Source organism: Natrix helvetica (genome assembly GCF_964273705.1).
Source record: "Natrix helvetica genome assembly, chromosome: 6".
Taxonomy (NCBI): Eukaryota; Metazoa; Chordata; class Lepidosauria; order Squamata; family Natricidae; genus Natrix; species Natrix helvetica.
In genome coordinates this window covers 51604449-51618087 of record NC_138553.1, presented here as the reverse complement: position 1 = coordinate 51618087, position 13639 = coordinate 51604449, and positions in this window count along the sequence as shown.

Here is a 13639-nt window from a genome sequence, read left to right as displayed (position 1 = left end):
TGGTCTGGTCCTGGTTCTCTTTAAGCTCTTCTTTCATCTGCTTCAGTTGACTTTTTATCTCCTCTTGTCCCTTTAAAATTTGTTGAAACATTTGTTGAAAGTCCGTCTCAGTAGTTTTAGGCTGCATCAGGGATGTTATCGTTGTTTGTGTACTGGGACTGGATGCTGCAGATGTCGGGGCAGAGGAAGCAAAACCCGGCTTCCCCGGGGGTGGTTTTTTAGGTGGCATTGTATGAGCAATAAAGAGTTCAAAGTCAATACAGAGAAAGATCAATCAGGGAGGGGAAACCGCCAAGAGAGTTCGAGAAACTAAAGGTCCAGGCAGAAGGAGATTTTTCTAATCACAATTTCTGGCATTAGAGTAGTAAGTCCTTATTCCAGGGAATTCAAACCAGCAAGAGATTTGTCTGAGTCGCACGGAGACAAAGACAGGAAGCCTGAAGTTCTGTAGGTGGAGTCAGTTTTCACTGTTTATAAAGACAACGGAAGTGTGCCATCTTGCCCTGCCGGTTTCAGGGTTAAGAGGCATAACAGAAAGTTTTCAAAGTTCCAAAAGTTTTCAGATCATCATTTCGTTTGTAAGGTTATAATCCAAAATTAGCCCTTGCTATGAGCGTGGAATCATTAATTGGCTCTCTCCCTCCTCCTTCTCCAGAGCTGAGAGCAAAAACAGTTTACAGCCGCCTGTCCGAGGGGAGGGAAATCCCCCTCCCTCTAGCCGCGCTTCTCCAAACTAAGTTGAAAACAGTTTTAGGTATAGCTGGCAGTTTCTTTAAAAGCAAACAAAGGAATGGGGAGAAGTTTCCGCCTCACCGCACAGCAATCGCGTCCTTCGGATTGCTCATTCTTCCAGCAGCCTCCTCACGAAGGCGCCGGAGCGCCTCCCCATCATGCTTCCCGGTGCCTAGGGCGATGTGAAGCCCCCCCCGGCCGCCGCCGACTCACAAAGCAATTAGTTAAGCAAGGTTTTGTAAAATTGCAATATGTTTCTACACATGATCAGATTGCTGACATGCTTAACAAACCACTTGCAGCAGTTCAACACGAGTATCTGCGAAAGAAGATGTGCCTTATCTGATGATTTCATGACGTCAGCCCAACTAGCAAAAGAAGGGGTGTCACTGTGTTAAATGTTTGCTAGTGGAACTGAACTGAATAATTACTGATGAACTACTGCGCAGGTCATAAGCCCTTATCAGCAATGATTTATTGCGCATACTCTTCACACATTCCAGAGACTTCTTCCCTTTTGATTTTTGTCCATCTGCCAGGAAACTGGGAGACAAACTGCTTTTGCCAAAATGTAACAATTAGATAGATTTGTTTTATTTTCTATTTTATTATTTTTGTATTAAAAGTTTGTTTTTAATTAGAATATGTTTCTGGGATTTTATTTTATTTTTCGCTTATGGAAGATATGCCTGTTTGGAAAAGCCGCAGTCTAAGCCTCATCTAGTTCAGGGTGAAATATTTTCCCCTGACAGTCTGCTGACATTGTTAATTTGTAATTTTCCTCCCATAATTTTTCCTGATGTTTTAATTCAATGTTGTAACCAAAAATTTTTGCCCAAATTGTCATAGTCTCTTTGACAGTTTCTTCCTCCATTTTAAATCTCAGGAAATAGTTATATACTTTAGTTATCAGTTTTTCCTCTGTCCCCTATATCATTTGTCCAATTCTTTTTGTTCCTTGTAGAAGCCATATTGTTCTAGGTCATTTTTATATCTTGTCCAAATTTGCAGTTATGGCCACCAGTCTATCTCTATTCCTTGACATTTTAGCTCTTGATTGGACTTTAATTCCCCTTGATCATCTAAAAGCTCTTTATACCTTTTTATCTTATTTAGGTCTAATACATTGGGATATATCACTGCCTCCATGATTGATAACCAAATTGGTATTTTCATATAATGATTTTTCTTAAACCCCCCTCTCTCAACATATAGCAGAGAATCTCTCACTTGATGTCTCTGAAAGTATGTATGTAATTTATTTTTCTCTTCCCAAATGAATGTATGCCAGCCTAATTGCAAGTCATGGCCCTCTATTGTCAGTACCCTTTTTAAAAAAAGTTTATTCACTCCTTTAAACATGTCACAGCCACTGCTTGGTAAAATAGTTCTCAATCTGAGAGTCCAAAGCCTCCCTTATTTCTGCTATCCTGTAGTAGTTTTAATTTCATTCAGAGGTTTTTCTCTAACCAAACAAATTTTGATGTTACTTTATTCAATTCTTCAAAAAAATTTCCTTCCTAATTTTATCAGTACTGTTTGAAAGAGAAATAGAATTTTAATTGTAGCAATTCTTCCAATTAGTGATAATTGTCGTTTCCCCCAGTTGTCCAGATCTTTATTTATTTGTTGTAGTAATTTATTATAATTATCTTCTTTTATGGATGAGCATTTTGCCATCAGCCAGATTCCAATATATTTCACTTTCTTAGTTATCTGTATTTCCAATTTCCTCTCTAAATCTTTTTTCTGGCTATAAGTAAGGTTTTGGTTATTATCTTTGTCTTTATTTATTTTAAGCCCTGCCATCTTGCTGAATTCTTCTGTGTATTAATTTAGTTCCTGTTTCTAAGGGCTCCTCTATAATAAAGTCCAAATCATCTGCAAACGCCTATATTTTATATTCTTCCTTTTTATTTTTATTTCTTTTATTTCTTGTTGTTGCCTAATATGTGTTAATAATACTTCTAATGATAGAATAAATAGTAAGGGGGAAAGTGGGCATTGCTGTGATACACCTTTTGCTATATTGAATTTTTCTGTTGTTTCCCTGTTTAGTAGTATTTTTGCTGTTTGCAAAGAATATATTGCCCTAATCATCCCTACAAATTTCCCCCCAAAGTTCATATTTAATTGATGGATAAAAAAACCTTCCAGTTTAAATTATTGAATACTTTTTGCACATCCAGGAATATCAATGCTACTTGTTTCTCAGGGTGTGCTTCATAGAATTCCAGCACATTCATTATCTCATATTGTTTCTCAATTGCCTTTTTGGTAGGAACCCATTTTGGTCGGGGTGAATACTTTCATTTAATATTTCTTAACCCTTTCTGCAATTATAGTAACAAATATTTTATAGTTGGCATTTAATAGTGAGATAGGTCTGTAATTTTTAACTGCTGGTTGTCTGTATCCTCTTTTAATATTAATGTAATGTATGCCTCTATCCAGGAGTTTGGTAATCTGGTTTGTCACTTTAATGAGCAATATATCTGCATAACTTGGAAAATACTTAATTTAACCTTTCAGAAATATATTTGGAATTGTACAACTAGATGCAAATAAGTAGAAGATATCCCATTGTCTGGATATTCTAGATGGGGGTGGGGGCAGATTAGGCAAACAAAAACTCTTCTTTCTTTCCTGGTTTATATGACATGCCAATGACAGCTGACTGAGTAGAATTCGTCCAGGAGACAAAGTTGGAAATTAATATCCACCCTGGAATTCATAGCGTGATTGTGCATAAAATAATAAAGTTAGATTATGGTGTATTGATATTCTTCAATCGTTCATGAAAAACTAAGAAAAATTGAGGCTGGATGACATCTTCTGCATTTGACACATAGAAGGAGAGCCATGTTAGTTTTTGGAGGCGAAAACTCAGAAGTCTGAATAACTAATAATAAAGCTAAGAATATGCAGAAATCAAGCAATCTGGCCCATTCCATTGTCCCTAGTATGTCCCATGTATCAGCTTTCATGGGCTCTGTGCTCAAGTCTTACGCCAACAGCACTCCCAGCTCCCTAAGAGTCATCACATATTTCCTAAGAAAAATGAACTCCATAATCAATTTCCCTAACAACACCATTGAAGTATTATATACCAAACTACATGGACTTCAAGCCATCATGTACATCGTCACTGATGCCAAAACAAAATGCTTTGTCACCAGACTGTGTAACACATACAGGAAACCTATAGATTGCCAGGCATATATATATGAATCCAGCTTCTGTCTAGAACACAGCATCAAATCTATCAACAATAGCCAGGCTGCTCTACTATGACTGCATTTGTTCTGACCCATAACAGAGATGCTCACCTAATGGAATTAATCATGGATTCAGAAGACTGATCTATGCACCCATCATGATCAATACACAAAGCAATAGAATTCCAGGAAAAATCTATTAAAACAATCACAGAAACAAAATAACAGACCACCACTGCTTATTGCTTGTAGCTCACACTCAAACTACTCAGCCATGTTATTAATATGTTATTAATAATATGCAGTTCATATTAGATACTGATGCTAAACTGTCTCAAACACTGAGTGGCAGTTCATACTTGCATACAAACAACAATCCAACCCAAAACAGATTTTTACAAGCAATAAGAAACAATAGGACAATGAAGCCAATATGGGAATCAGACACTGCAACAAATCAGCTATCTACTTTGCCCCCATATCTACATCAAGGAGTGGTAGGCTAATACATATTTTGCCCAAATGTTTACAGCAGAACTATGATTTCAGTTTCTTGGTTCTAGCCTTTTTCTCCATGGCCTGCTTCTATAGCAGTGTTCTCAACCTTGGTAACTTTAAGATATGTGGACTTTAACTCATAGAATTTCCCAACCAGCAGAGAGATCTCAGGAATTCTGGAACTGAAGTCCACACATCATAAAGCCACCATGGTTGAAAAGCACTGTTCTATGGTCTGCCTAACTGTGGTGCTGTATCTCTGTGGCAGTTACTTTTGTTGCTGCAGTTGTTGCTTTTGTTCAGCAGGTAACACAAGGCACTGCCAGCAAACAATGCTACACAACCAAACCCTACTCAGAGGAGGCCAGTGTGCCCTCTCCAATACAACCTGGAACCCACTTAAAATGTGTGATAACAATGTTCTTCTTTTTAAGCAGCTTCACCTGAATCAGATTGCTTGTCTTTAAAATTTAATCCATGTCCTCTTTGAATCCAAAACCTTCATTTTGGATCAAATCAAGGCTAATTCACACATATCAAATACAACAACAGTTTTGACCACTATTTTCTGGTTATCATTGCTGCTATTTGCAAGCAGAGGTGAGTTTTTCCTTCCCCCCCTATTTTATCAAATATCTGTCAATAAAAGTCAACAGGTTTCCTTGATGTGAGAGGCTATGAGGAGGCTGAGGAAGAGATGCTGGAAATTTCAGAAATAGACAAATAACAGATGAGAAAGGAGTTCATTAGTAGTTTATCTTCTAAGTCTGGCTTTCAAACGGTCTTACAAGAAGAAAATATTCAGTACATTCAAAGAAAGTTTGCCATAAGGAAGGCAGTACTAAGAGAGATCTGCAACTTCAATATGTTGCAATTTAATTCTAGTTCTGGAATCAAATCTCTTAATAGAAATCTGTACTTATCGTTTGTATTTATTTATTTCTTTAATAAATTTATAGGTCACCCATCTTATCTACATGACACTGAGCAGCTCACAATTAAAACAGAATTTTAAAAAACTAACAACTAAAGTTAATAAAATATAAAAATAGCAACTAAGAAGACACAGACTTCTCAAACAAGCCATGGAATTGTTGTCCCCAATTCGGGTCTGAGCCTGGTGCCAAAGCCAATGATGGATGCCAGACACAAGGTGCGGTTTTTTAAATTGCTTTTTATGGAGTACTCCCAAGGAAAAGGGTTCCTGGTCAAAAGACCAAGAATGAAGAACAAAGAATTAAGTAAGCTTTATACATTTTCACTAAAGAAGGTGGGACAAGGTGAGATAATAAAAAAAATATCATCTAATAAACGCTTTAGCAATAATTCTACAATTTGTTCTATTGGTCTATAGCTGTCCCATTCCTAAGCCTTGGCTAATGAATGCCCCAGGAGTTATCTAATATGTATATTATTTGGCCATCTCTATTCCTAACTTTTAGCTGAGGTCTACAAATTGTCTAATTCTTGTTACTTTTTATCAGCTTTCTAACTATGCATAATTGCTACAAACTTTACACATGCATATTTCCTGTTGATAAGCATTATTTGTTCTTGCCAGATAGACCCCCAGAATTACAGTCTTCCTGATTTACTTTCAAATGTGTACCATGACCTTGCTTTAGCAGCCAGCCCATCATCCCCCCCACTTTGAATCTGAAAATGATCTAATTTTCCAAGATGCACCCAACATCAATATCTGTGAGACCCTGTAATTTGCTTATAGGTGGAAAGGCAAAGCAGAAGGCATTGTAATGCACAATAGGTGATTAAGAGAACAATGACTCTTCCTGCCAGGGTCATTATTAGATACTTAATCAGTGAAATCAGGCATCCTCTCAGTCAATGCCACTACTCTTTCCATTCATCCATTTGGGGGGGGGGGTGTTACACCATAGCACACAGAACAAAGTAAGGGGTTGGTGGTTCTTCAGGTGCTGTCCAGATTGTTCAAGGTCCCTATGGTTTCCAATCTTTCTTTCAGACAAAGTGGGCATAATATACAGTAGGTGGGTGGGAAAAGCACAGATACATAACAAATCCTATAGTCTCATCCTGACATATGTGAAGTCTATTCGTCTTAATATCTTAGTCTTTCCACACAGAGACACACCAATCAGCTAGTGGTAATAATTGAGTAACTCTCCTAATTCTAGTGTGGGTAGCTACAAATACCTTTTGGGGACATTTTCTAATTGAGGGAACACCCAAGGGAGATCGCAGTTCTCTAAAACAACTATGGTTCCGGAGGCTTTTGAGTCCAGAACAATAACTTAAGTCCCAGTTCTTCTACTGAGGAAGTCACAGGCTGTGCAGTCCAAGAATCAGGAATGGCAGATCGTGGGTATTTCTTCACTCTGGAAGTGATCTATCCAAGATGCCAGGCCTTCCACTTTTAGTGCTGCATGGGTGGTCAGTAGCATTTGAAATAGTCCCTTCCATTGCTGATCCAAGGAGGTTGTTGGTCCCCACGTCTTTATAAGCAACCAGTCAGCAGGCTGAAATGGATGTACTGGGTATTGATTTTCCTGCAGATAACTGGAAAGAAAATTCATAACCCCAGCGAGTTGTCTTACATATCGGTACAAAGTCAGTTTGCCCACCAGTGGGATGAACTTTTCCTCTGCCTTTAGGGAGGGATGTGGTTGCCCAAAAAGGGCCTCAAAGAGGCTCAAGCCTATTCACTTTTGAGGTGCAATGTGAAGTCCTAACAACATGAGTGGCAAAGTTTGTGAGCCTCCTGGCATAGCTTAGCTAGCTATTGTTTTTGTAAATCATTACATTTCTCCCCATAGGATTATTTGCCAGGTGATAGACTGAGTAAAGCTTCCAAGAGATGTTTAACTGTTCACACAAACATTAGCTCTGAAATATGGGTCACAATCAAATGATATACTATTGTGCAGCCCAAACCTAGGAATAATTTCTTCCAGTAGGATGTTTACTACTTCATGCTCTTTATTAGTCCTTCAAACAAAAGCCTCAGGTCATCCTGTGAAGGTACATTCTAGTCCTAAAAATACTTAAAACTGTGCTTTTCAGGTAATTCAGTGAAGTCTATTTCTCAAATTGTCCCCGGGTCACTGTAAGTTGGATTCATAGAGGTAGGCGCCTGTCTACTTTTGGATTATTTCTGGCACAGATCAGACAAGCTGCTACAGGTTGGGAGACAGTGGAATAGAGACCCTTGCCTACTACACTGCATGTCACAAAATCTATCAGTGCTTTTGACCCCCAAAGTGTGCCAGCATGTATTTGTTAGAGGTGTATTTGGTAGAATAAATTTGCTCTCTACCCTCCACCACCCATCATCCCCCTCCTTGCCTCCAATAGATTTGGCCCATGCCCTGTCCCTGGGTGTATAAGAGGGCGAGGAAGTGGCTATGGGTGGAGACATTGGAATTAGGGAAGGTGTTAATTCTGACTGCAGCCCAGTTCCCTTTTGCATAAAGGATGTCTTCCTTAGAATGCCCCTTGACATGTATGACGGCTGCTTCTTTTGGCTGCCAGACTGCTTCCAATAATTCTAAAATTTGTGGGCCATACTTAATAGTTGACCCCTTTGCATTTAATAATCCTTCAATAAAGCTTCATGGGCATGCAAGATCCCAAAGGCATATTTGTTATCTGTGTAAATATTTACTGTTAGTCCTACAGCCAGATGTAAAGCTCTAGTAAAAGCTACCAGCTCAGTCAGTTGAGCAGAAGTGTTTACTGATAGTGGTTTGGCTTCTATAACTTCCCACAGTGTGACCACTGCATATCTTGCCTTTCTCAGACCTTCCATCATAAAGCTACTACCATCTGTAAACCATTCACAGTCAGCATTTGGGAGAGGTTGACCACTAAAATCGGGTCTACTGGCATATACAGAATCCACCACCTGTACGCAATCATGATGCAATTCAGTATCTACCCAGGGCAAGAGTATAGATGGATATTGCATACCTCTAATTGTATGGCTGGGGAATCAAGCAGGATAGTCTGATGCTTGGCTTGGGGCCCCCAGTCATCCAAAATGCTCCCTTCACTTCCATAATCTCCTGAACCCCATGTGGGACTTTGACTATTAGATGTTGTCCCAATGTTAACTTTTGGGCTTCCTCAACTAGCAGGGCAATTGCTGCCACAGCTCCCAGACATCCAGGCCATCCCAATGCCACTCCATCTTTTTGCTTACTAAAATATGCCACAGGCCTTTGCCATGAGCCTAGTTTGTGGGTTTAGAACTCCTGCAGCAATGCCTTTCCACTCATGTACAAAGAGGGTGAAAGGTCTAGTGGGGTCCGGAAGCCCCAGCGCCAGTGCTCTCATAAGCTCACTCTTTATTGGTGTGAATGCTTGTTGGCATTCTCCAGTCCATTCAAATATTTTCCCATCCTCCCTTTAACAGCCTCATAAAGGGGCTTGACAATAAATCAAAAATTAAGAATCCAAATTCTACAAAAACCAGCCATCCCCAAGAATCCCAATTGTTTTCTATTAACAAAGGGCTTTAATAGATTGCTTTCCTCTTTAGGCTAACAGTCTCTGCTGTCCTGTAGAGATGCCATACCCTAAGTTTTCACCTCCTGCTGTGCAATTTGGACTTTTGTTGTTTCAGGCACATTATAGCCTTTCCTGAAGCCCCAGGTATCTCGTCAGTAGTCCGAGGAGCAATACGTCTGTTAAGAACAGATCTTCTGGCTCCTGTATCTGTTAACATCTTATGTTTAGATTCCCCAATTTGGACTTCCACAGAGGTGGGTTGGGGGAGCAACAATTCCCTGCCCCTGGCCTCTTCACCCTTCTTTTTCTGCTTGCATGGCTATAGCCACCAGGCATCCACTCTTCCAATATCCTTCTTTTCGATATATAGCACACTGGTAGGGTCCCAAGGGGACCTTTCCTCTTCCATGCCCATAGTACTTTCAGATTCCCTGAACTCCTACTCCTCGCCACCTCTTCTGGTATGTCCCCCTTCCTCCCACCTTTTCCTGCCTAAGGGCATCTGCTAGGAAGATAGCATTTCGGTGAGCCTTCTGAATTTCTTTCTTATTTTTTCTTACCCTCCAGTAGGCTATCTCAACTGAAATATCTTTCCACAGACTTATTTTACTTTCTGTAACTTTCTTCTAATATACTCTGCTGACTGCCCTATAAAAATCATGTTAATCATTTTCTGATTATCTGAGGCTTCAGGATCTAAATCAGGGTATTGCCTGAAATCCTGATATATTCTTTCAGGAAAAGTCCTCAGGACTCTCATCTCTCTTTTGCCTTATTTCATATACTTTTACAAGAGTCTTAATTTAGGGAACTCCATTTTTGGATTCCATATAAGACTAAAGATTGAGAATTTTGTAGCCTCATATTGTCCCCATCATCATCCGGATCCCATTCTGGCTCTGTGAGGGGGGCATTCCTGGCAGCTGTCATTCTCATACTGTTTCTCCTTTTTTTAACTGCTACTCCATTGCCCCCCCTCCCAGTCTCTGTTTCTCTGGTATTAAAAGGACATTCATGAATGTCTGAATGTCTGCCCAAGTGGGGTTATGCGTCCTTATAATAGACAAGAACAGAGTGCATTTTCTCTGGGTCTTCCCTATAACTGGGATTTTGTTGCTTCTAGTTATAAATGTCAGAAGTAGAAAATGGGGTGTAAATTAGCACTTGACAGAAACTATTTCCTCCTCATACCACAATATTTTCTTTGAGTGAACCTGCATCTCTACTTTTAGTTTTGAATGAGATTTGATGTCACAAGAGTCACTCACTGTTTGATTACATTGTTCCTCAGCCTCCCCCCTTTACTGGGATCTCTGTCTGGGATGTCCCATTCTATGAGTAAATAGGGGCTGGCAGACCAGTCTCAGAGTCCTCCAGTTTAACTGGAGGAACATGGGTTTCTTTATAAGAAAGGGAATCAAAATAATTAACCCCTTTCATAGTCTGGGATAGGGAGTCAACACCCAAGCATTTACACATCAGCATACTTACATATTTATCCTCCATTCAAACTGCTTGCATAAAAAATCCACATACAAATATTTCCTTTCATACTTTCTCCAGGCAAACCAATCATTATTATCATTATTTTAGGGAGCTTTCATAAGCCAATAAGCTCCATTTTTTCCAAATCCTTTTTAAAAAGTAAAATAATAAATAATAGTAAGCCCTTTTTGATTATTGTTATTAGAGGGTCTTACTTCTCTCCCAAGTCTTGGAAATGACACAACATAGAAACACATATACACTACTTCCACAGTCGTCTAACAGAAATGGACTATTAACAAGTTTCACAAATAAACTCAACTATTGTATCTCTGTCTGACTCCTTTGTTTCTGCAATATTGTTTTTAGTTGCTCAATAAGTCCCATATTATGAGGTCCCTGAAATGGCTAAAAATCATCTGGATTGTCCAAGGGAAGTTGATGCCAGACAGACAATAATGTGAAAAGGCTGCCTTTGATCCCTATATCGAATCCTCCTAATATCTCAGATTGAGGCAAAATACAACCCACTGGCAAATCTTTGCACAGCTTCCCTTTTGGCAACTCTGTCACTCCTCAACTGGATGCCTTTTTGCTACCAGTTTCCCATTTCAAAGCCAGATCTCAGGTGGATTCCTCTTATCCCCTGAGACATCTCCTTTCCAGTCCTTACCTTTTCTCCACATTTTGCCTCTTTCTATTCCTCCACCGGTTCCTGCTCCTCACTTTCTTCAGGGCTTCAGCCTTTGAGTTTAATTAAGAAGTCACCAAGAATCTTACCGAGGCTGGACATTCATGTAGACAGTGCCTCATAACATTCAATCAATCCACTCTTTGCATCAGTGAGACATGCAGATCTCTGTATAACCCCTTGCTTTCCAGAGTACTCAATCATTGTCAAAAGACTCATGAGCTCTGAGGACAGCTGGCAGCACAGAAACACACAGTCTTGATCACTGACTGGGAGTTTTATTTCAGAGCAATCACATAACTTTCAGCCCCTAAGTCTTACCCTTCAGGGCCCCCCTCTGGTAGTCTTTGGTGTCTTCCAATTAATTCCAGGCATGGAATTCCAGAACAAGCCCCCAGATTGTTGTTCCCACTTCAGGTCTGAGCCTGGTGCCGAAGCCATTGATAGACGCCAGACACGAGGTGCAGGTTTTCTGATTGCTTTTTATTGGAGTACTCCAAGGAAAAGGGTTCCTGGTCAAAAGGCCAAAAACGAAGAACAAAGGATTAAGTAAGCTTTATACATTTTCACTAAAGGAGAAGGAGGGACAAGGTGAAATAATAAGAAATATTCCTGACTTTTAGCTGAGGTCTTGCTTTAGCAGCCAGCCCATCAGAATCACTTATATCATCAGGTATCAGACTCAAGGGCAAAGTCAGGTTTTTAGTGCCTTGTGAAAAGCCAGCAGGATTAGGACAAGTCTGTTTCCTTGGCGGAGAGGGAGGGGAGGAGAGAAGAGATGTTGTTACAGAGAATAGGTATAGAAAGATAAACTTCTTCTCCTGTGTCCCAATAAATATTGTCTTGCAGATAGATTCAAAATATGTTTCTCCACCATATCTAACAGAACAAATAGATACCGCTACTGATAGTCCTCTCAGAAACTCTAATTCTAGACAACACCAAATTTCAAGGCCAAGGGTCATTTTTAACTATTAGGTTGAATGCCAAGACTATGCTTTAAAAAATAGAAAAGACTAGTACAGAAAAATGGAGGAATCAGAGCAAAAATACATTTGTTTAATTTGTTTTTAATGTGATTGTCAAATCCCAGTGTGGGTTTGCCATACCTGGGAGAGAAGGGGGGGTAGAACTGCAGTGGTGGCAAGCAGCAGGGGCAAACAATGGTGGTGCTCCCGGCTACCTGGCACATCTGATCAGCAGCGTGTCGTAAGGCTGTGATCCCGCCATTGAACCATTGACCAGCAGTGGCAGCTAGGAATGGTGACATTTCTAGCCATCTGGCCCAGCTGATCAGCAGTGTCCCAGGAGGCCATGATCCAGCTGCTGAACCCCTGACTGGTGGTGGCTGTAATACCAGTGATCTACAAATCTGATCCCGGGCTGGCCAGACCATGGAGCTGCTGGGTTCGTCATTCCATTGTCTGCTGACTGAGGCCAGATGGTAAGTTATTGGATGGTGGTGGGGTGGTGCTGGAGACATGGAGGCTGCTTGGAAAGATGGTTTTAATGGTGGACAGGACCACATGGCTTGAGTCCTGAACAGAAAAGGTGATCACATGCTTCAATGTCGGTGGAGAAAAAGAGAACGAAGGAAGAGAAACTGAGTCCCTGGTTTTATGCCCTCTCTGGCCTTTGATCTTGATCTTGCATTCTGATTGGTTGTCAGACTCCCATGGGGCCATGCATTGGCAACTCTCTAGGCTGCGTTTTGAACCAGGTTTGGTTGAGTTCTCAGATGCCATGTTGTGAGTTGGGTAAAGGGCTAATATTATCATGCCTGCATCCCATCCCCCTGGAGCTGAAGGGGAGAACTCTTTATTATGTAAAGGGACTGGCTTGGCCTTCTTAATGGCCCATTGACAATGTGGGTGGGGGCAGGAAGCTGCAGGGAGCTATTCTCTCTTTATAAAACATGTTTCTTCCTTTTACATCCAGAGAAATATTCTGCCTTTTCAATATTTCCTAGGATATTTCATTTTTCTGGGAGAGGGCTGGTTGATAACTTCCTACATTACCACCAACAGGAAGGTAGGCCTCTTTCCTCCCTGCCCCATTCCTGATCCTCCTTCCTACCACCAACAGGAAGGTAGGCCTCTTTCCTCCCCCCCATTCCTGATCCTCCTTCCTACCACCAACAGGAAGGTAGGCCTCTTTCCTTCCCCTCAATTCCGGATCTTTCCTTCCTACCATCAAACAAGAAGGTAGGCCTCTTTCCTACTGTGGCTGGGCCTTGACAACTATATGGTGTGGTTCCTACAGTTATTATATTATCGTCCTTGAACCAGTAGTGGTTTAGCCCTGAGAACCAACCCAGGCACCTACCATCACTAATGATGAAGAGAAACCAACAAAATTCCACTTTGGATCAGTCATTGCCCAGGTAATTCAGGGCCCCACACACGAGGGAGGTCACACACTGGACCTTATTTTTGTATCTGGCCAGTGGAGGAGTGATCTGGGAGTAGGGGATTTAGTTCTCACGCCCCTGTCATGGTCAGATCACTCACTTCTCCGTCTCGACTTT